The sequence below is a fragment of the Neltuma alba genome, unplaced genomic scaffold (genome assembly GCF_004799145.2).
Source record: "Neltuma alba isolate B1F8T4 unplaced genomic scaffold, ASM479914v2 tig00007577_pilon, whole genome shotgun sequence".
Classification (NCBI taxonomy): domain Eukaryota; kingdom Viridiplantae; phylum Streptophyta; class Magnoliopsida; order Fabales; family Fabaceae; genus Neltuma; species Neltuma alba.
The window spans coordinates 109,614-117,088 of NW_021634817.1; positions in this window are offsets into that span (position 1 = coordinate 109,614).

Sequence of the window (7,475 nt, forward strand, 5' to 3'; positions counted from 1 at the left end):
GAGGTAGTTTTAATTATTATATACACATATACACACATATGAGAGAGAGAGAGAGAGAGAGAGAGGCAGGGGGGGATTTAGGGCGGATTTTAAGGAAAAAAAACAAAGAAAACAAAAGATCGGGAGGGAAGGAAGGAAGGAAGCCGGTGGGTTAAAGGGTGGAATCACAAGGGGGAAGGTGGTCAAAGAAGGGCAGCACTGCATGATCAGAAAACAGAGATATGTATGGGAAGCTTTTGTACGGATCACATTTCTTCTTTAGTGTACCTTCCACTTGGAAGCCATGTTGAGCAAAACAATAGTATATATAAATTCAGTATTTTATTTTTTTTAAAAATCCAGACTCCAGAGCGTATGAAACTCCAATGGCGGGAGTAAAGTACTGGCACTACTAAAATTGAACTTACCATTGTGTCCTAAAAGTAAGATACTGATTCACTTTTGCGTAGTTCAATCATACATGGATTGGTCATAGGTAAACTAAAAATATATACTCGTCCGATCTTTAATATAAAATATATTTAACTAATTTGATTAGATTAAAAAAGTTAGGTAAATTAGTTAATTATAAGAAATGTGACGCATTTTTCCTAAAACACCATAATCATCTTTCTTAATACCCCTTCTCACTCTCCTACTTGATTATGGTTGAGAGAATATCCATACGAGTAATTTAGAGAAAACTGATAAATATGAGAAATGAGTCTTACATTTAAAACTAAGACCAACTCAAGAATTGGGTCCTATATTAAGGACCGGAGGAGTATATTTTTATTTTATACTGATTATTTTAAATTTGAAGCGACAATATGCACATATCATTAATGGGATTAAGGGGTGTTTGAATTAGTTTTTTGTGATTGATTTTACAGATTTTGAGATACGCGTGTGCGGAGTTACGCACAAGCACTTTTGCTAGGAAGGGTTGCCAAGCTCTGCTTAATACATTCAATACTAGGAAGTTAATGGAAACTTTGCTTTGGCAGTTCATTTGAGGAGACATTAGCCATTTTATTCCAATCAAATTCTCTAAGCTCCATGGAGTATGGGGAGCGTAAGCCCCAGGAGATATGGATTTTGGGGTTTCACCATCGGAAAAAGTATTTGAAGTTGATAAATGCCTGTTCTTGTGGTGGATGAATTTTCCATGTGGGACAGCACTTTTATATTAATTGAAGCCAAGATACTAGGATCAGTTCTTAATATAAAAGCAGTTGAATAATTTAAGTAGATTAAGAAAATTAGTTAAATTAGTTATTTATAACAAATAATTGTTGTATTTCTTAAAATATTCCTGTTAATAAAGTATATTGACTATAATTATCATTATTACAAGGACTACTTTGAGAAAAAATAGATATATATAAGAAACAAAGTGGATTGAAATTTTATATTCAAGACTAAAATAAATATTAAACAAACTATTCTATTAAAGGTCGGAGGTAGTATATAATTGAATCTTTATTTCGTCGAATATATGCGTAACAAGATTTCTCAAGCATCTCAAAATGTAAAGCGCTGGTGAGATTTATTTTGTGAATTATAAAAACGAGAGAAGATCGAAAATGGAAATTAATTTACGCAAACGTTACAAGTCCTGCGAGGGTTGGCGTGTTCATGTCTGGACACTCCGTGAAGTCAAAAATTGAGTAACTTGGATGATCGAACACACAAGTTTCAACTGTATTGAGAATCTAGCTACAATTTATATTGAAACTCATGTCATCAGTATTTAGAGGTTTTAGAAATGCTTGGCAGTTATTGACTCATGGAAGGAAAAACATGTAGTGTTATGAGAGATCTGTTAGTGATGTTCAAGAGTAATTAATTTGGATATACAATCTGTGGAGTGAGGAGGAGCAAATTGAAATGAGAAGCAAAATAAGGCAGACAACGTGAGCCTAGCTGTGTATCTGGTATGAAGTTTGCGTTGCGCCCTCTCGTACGTGTTTTCGTGTTGGATGTTGCAGGTATGCTCTTCCAGTCCTTAATATAAGAACTGGTTAACTAATTTGAGTAGATTAAAAATATTTGTTAAGTTAGTTATTTGTAATAATTATATATTATCTTTATTAAAATATGCTTACTAATCATATATCCAACTACTAGAAAGATTACTTTGAAAAAAACAGATAAATATAAAAAATAAAGTGGACCGGGGGTGGAAGAATTTCTTAGCAGAAGAAGACGAAGAAGATCATAAATTTCAATATTAGAATCGCACTTCTGTTTGGGTCTATTGAGTTGTTGTAGTGTTTGGTTTATTTCGGTTTGGGCCTAGGAGTTAATTAGTTGAGCCCATCTGATGTGTAGGTCTATATATATGGACAAGGCCTGTTGTTGTATGATGATTTTTTTACATTGAATAAAAGTATAATTCAGCATCCTGCGTGTATCTCTGATAGTTAAGATGGCATCAGAGCACGGGTCAGTCAAGATCCGTTGATACCGGTTCAGAAGGGCCCAGCAACCGGAACCCGTATTCTTCCAAATCCCTCATCCTTGACTGCGATTCAAGAATGAACAGGTAAACCACTGCCGAAGACACCCACGCAATCTTTCAATCACCCTGATTCAAGAATCATCTCGCGATTAGAGTCCCGTGAATTCTGATTTGACGATGACGAGAACGGTGGGAGAAGCGAAAGGCTCCGATGACGGAACAATTGATTTCGGGAGCCCGCTCTACCTCCATCCTTCGGATACGCAAGGCACGTCGATCATTACTCAGGTGTTGACGGGAAGTGAGAATTACGCGATTTGGAGCAAGGCAATGTTAATTGCACTTCGAGGTAAGAACAAGACCGGCTTCATAGATGGATCGTGCGAAAAGATTGAACAAGATTCGCGTCTCAAGGAACACTGGGAGAGGTGCAACGCCGTGGTGTTCTCTTGGATTTTAAACTCGGTTTCCAAGGATCTTGCGAACAGTCTCATATATCTACAAGATGCACGGATGGCTTGGGAGGACTTGCGAGAGCGATTCGACAAGGTATCTGGGTCAAGGATATTTTCTTTACACCGTGAGATTAATTCCTTACGTCAAGGCAATCTTTCGGTTTCTGCATATTATTCGCGTCTCAAGGAGCTATGGGAAGAACAGAGTAATCTGATAGCAATTCCCTCCTGTACGTGCAATACTTCTAAATTGTATAGTGAAGCTGTGCAAAGGCAAAAAATGTTACAATTTCTGATGGGCCTGAATGAGGTTTATGATAATTCGAGGAGTCAAATACTCCTAATGGAACCCCTTCCGACTGTCAACCAGTCTTATGCGATGATTCTTGAAGTGGAGTCACAGAAGAACATTGCAAACATGGAGAGAGGTAACCCCATAGAGGGAATGGCGATGGCAGCCCGAGGCAGAGGAAGGGGAAGAGGAAGGGGTAGAGGAGCCCCTCCACCAGAATGTGAACACTGTGGCAAGAAGGGCCACGTTAAAGAGAATTGCTGGGAAATAGTGGGATTCCCAGCTGACTACAAAGGTTTTAAAGGAAAACAGGGTTCAGAAGCAAAGGGAAGACAGAGTGGAGTGAACCGTGAGGCAGAGGCTCTCACAAACGTGTCGACTGTTTCCCCCAGCTTCACACTTGAACAGTACGAACGCCTGCTGGAGCTTCTGAAGAAAGACTCTGCGTCAAGTGCACATGCTCTCAGTGGTACAGGTTTGCCCATTCTTGTCTCCTCTGATATAAGTCATAGTAAATGGGTTTTAGATTCAGGAGCTACCACTCACATGGTTAGTGATTTAATGTTACTAGATAATTACAGAATTTATAATGGACCAATTAGAAACATAAAAATTCCGAATGGAGATAGGTTTTCTGTGACCCACATAGGTGATATTAAGTTTCCTAATGGTATTGAATTGAAAGACGTCCTATATGCTGCAGAGCTCCAATTCAATTTGATTTCAGTATCTAGAATCACCAAAGAATTGCTCTGTGTTGTGTCCTTTTACCCTGATAAATGCATGTTGCAGGACCTTCAGGATGGCAGGATGAAGGGGATTGGTAGAGTAGTACATGGACTATATCTGTTGGAATTAGAGAAAGATTATGTTTGTGCGAATATTTCTAATGATGTATGTTGTTCTGCTACACATGCTGATCTGTGGCTTTTACATAAACGATTGGGACATGCCCCTGTCCAAACAAACTAAACTGCCTTTTCCTTCCAGTTGTATTAAAACTGATAAATGTTTTGATTTATTACACATGGATGTGTGGGGACCTTATAAAGTACCTACACATTCAGGTTTTCAGTATTTTCTCACGGTGGTAGATGATTTCTCAAGGGCTACATGGACTTTTTTAATGAAACATAAATCAGAAACTGTGTATCATGTCAAGGGCTTTCTTGCTTACGTTTTGAATCACTTTGGTGCTTCAGTCAAGAGGGTAAGGAGTGACAATGGAACTGAATTTGTTAATTTTGAACTAAGAGATTTCTTTAGGGAAAAGGGAATCCTACATGAAACTACTTGCCCTATACACCTGAACAGAACGGTATTGTAGAAAGAAAACATAGAACACTGATGCAAGTTTCTAGAGGCTTAATAATACAGTCAAGTATTCCGATTCAATATTGGGGGGAATGTGTGAAAATGGCCACCTATCTTATTAACAGAACTCCTAGTAGAGTCTTGCGCTTCCAAACCCCATATGAAATTGTTTATGGACATCAACCTGATTATGAGAACTTGAGAATTTTTGGTTGTTTGGGATATGCTAGTGATCTTATTAATAGAGATAAACTGCAACCTAGATCTATACCCTGCGTTTTCTTAGGCTATCCTGATAATAAAAAGGGTTTTACCTTATTAAGTCTTAAGGACAATAGTCTATTTGTTAGTAGACATGTGAGGTTTCTTGAGGATGTATTTCCTTTTAAAAACAAGAGTGGATGTGATCAAGGGGGAGTATCTGCAGATTTCAAACAAATGTTTTATTTTGATGACCATAATGATACTTCTCTACAAATTCCACAGATTATGAGGGAGCCTCACCAAGAAGAACGTCATAGTGTTGAAAACACTAATAGCCTAAACACAAGTGATCAGGTTTTAGGAAATGAAAACGGAGGTTCATCACAGTTTAGCAAACGTTCCATTAGGGAAAGGAGGCCACCTATTTGGGCCAAAGACTATGTTTGTAATTTGACTCAATCAAAGTCCACAAATAATAAATCTGACTGCAAATATCCCATTGAAAATTATATATCCTATGATAATATTTCTCCATCATACATGTGTTATCTTTGTTCTATTGATTCTGTTATTGAGCCAACTACTTATGATGATGCTGTAACTGACAATAACTGGGTTAATACTATGAAATCTGAAATTGATGCATTAGAAGAAAATAAGACTTGGGACATAGTTCCTTTACCAAAAGGTAAGAAGCCAATTGGTTGTAAATGGGTTTATAAAGTGAAATATAAACCAGATGGGACTATTGATAAGTATAAGGCTAGATTGGTTGCTAAAGGATATAATCAAACCGAAGGAGTGGATTATAATGAGACTTTTTCACCAGTGGTAAAGATGGTCACTGTCAGAATTATTTTAAAACTAGCTGCTGTAAACAATTGGTCCTTGTATCAAATGGATGTGAATAACGCTTTCTTGCAGGGAGATCTAGATGAAGAGGTTTACATGACCATACCCCAAGGTTTTAAGAACCAAGGGGGAGATGTGGTGTGCAAATTGAGAAAATCCTTGTATGGGCTTAAACAAGCCTTAAGACAGTGGAACCAAAAGTTATCACTGTCCTTACTTAATGGGGGTTTTCTGCAGAGTAAGTATGATTACTCCCTGTATATGAAACATTATGATGATGGTTTTGTGATTATTTTAGTATATGTGGATGATTTATTAATCACTGGGAATTCTGAACAAAGAATTAGTCAAGTTAAAGAGTTTTTACACGGTCACTTCAGAATTAAGGATTTGGGTGTTATGAAATACTTCTTGGGGATTGAAGTAGCAAGGTCCAAGAAGGGAATTTTGCTGTCACAACGAAAATATATACTGGATCTCCTTGCTGAAACAGGAATGAGTTTTGTAAGCCACTCACTTTGCCCATGCCACAACATTTAAAGTTAGTGGCATATGAAGAAGGGAGACATCGAAAGGAAGATTTGCTCAATGAACCAGGGAAGTATAGGAGGTTGATTGGAAAATTGATTTACTTGACAATGACAAGGCCTGATATCTCTTTTCCTGTGCAGGTCTTGAGTCAGTTCATGCAGCAGCCAATGAAATCACACTGGGCAGCTGCTGTGGGGGTCCTAAGATATCTCAAACAGTCACCAGGACTTGGGATTAAACTGAGTTCAACACAGGACCTGACCTTAAGCTGCTTCTGTGATTCAGATTGGGGATCGTGCGAGACCACGCGTAGGTCGGTCACTGGTTATCTTCTCAAGTTAGGAGACACTCTCATTATCTGGAAAACCAAGAAGCAGGCAACAGTCTCAAGGTCCTCTGCTGAAGCTGAGTATAGGGCCCTTGGTTCAGCTGTGTCAGAAGTTGTTTGGGTTAGAGGTTTGTTATCTGATTTAAGGATTCCTATGGAAGGTCCAGTTGATGTATATTGTGACAGTCAATCAGCCATCCATATTGCCACAAATCCAGTGTTCCACGAGAGAACAAAACATATAGAGATCGATTGCCACTTTGTTCGTGAGAAAGTGACAGAAGGAATAGTAAAGCTTCAGCATGTTCGTTCTGCTGATCAGGAAGCAGACATATTAACAAAGCCAGTAGGAAAAGAGATTCAATTACGGTTGCTTAGCAAGTTAGGAGCTTCCAATGTATTCAGCCCCAACTTGAGGGGGAGTATTGAGTTGTTGTAGTGTTTGGTTTTATTTCGGTTTGGGCCTAGGAGTTAATTAGTTGAGCCCATCTGATGTGTAGGTCTATATATATGGACAAGGCCTGTTGTATGATGATTTTTTTACATTGAATAAAAGTATAATTCAGCATCCTGATATAGTTAAGAGGGTCTTGTGGCCACATAAGAACGGCGTCAAATCCAGAATCCACGACATTGATCATCCCTCTGTACGGCGCAGTTATGAGGAGGGCGGGTGAATTGAACAGTGCGGCCCATTACTTTTGACCGTTTGATTCCTATCAGGCTTTTGCTTTCCATTTTATTGAAAGGGCCCAATATGGCCCATTAACATGAGAGCTTCCTGCAAATGCCAAGTCACAAGTTTAATAATGTACGGAATTTCATTTGTATTTTATGATTCTAGTTTACATTTCTTTTGTTTTTATTTTTTATTTTTTACTTGCTACCACTTTTTTCAAACATATCACACAGTTTTATTTTGTGAAGGACGAGAGATTCAAAATCATATGAATGTAAATGTTAGGCTTAGAAAATTCAATTTATTAAAGAAGTTGCTGGTATGGTTGTCTTGTGTCAGACATCTGCAAGCATGATGTAAGATTAATGACGTTAAGA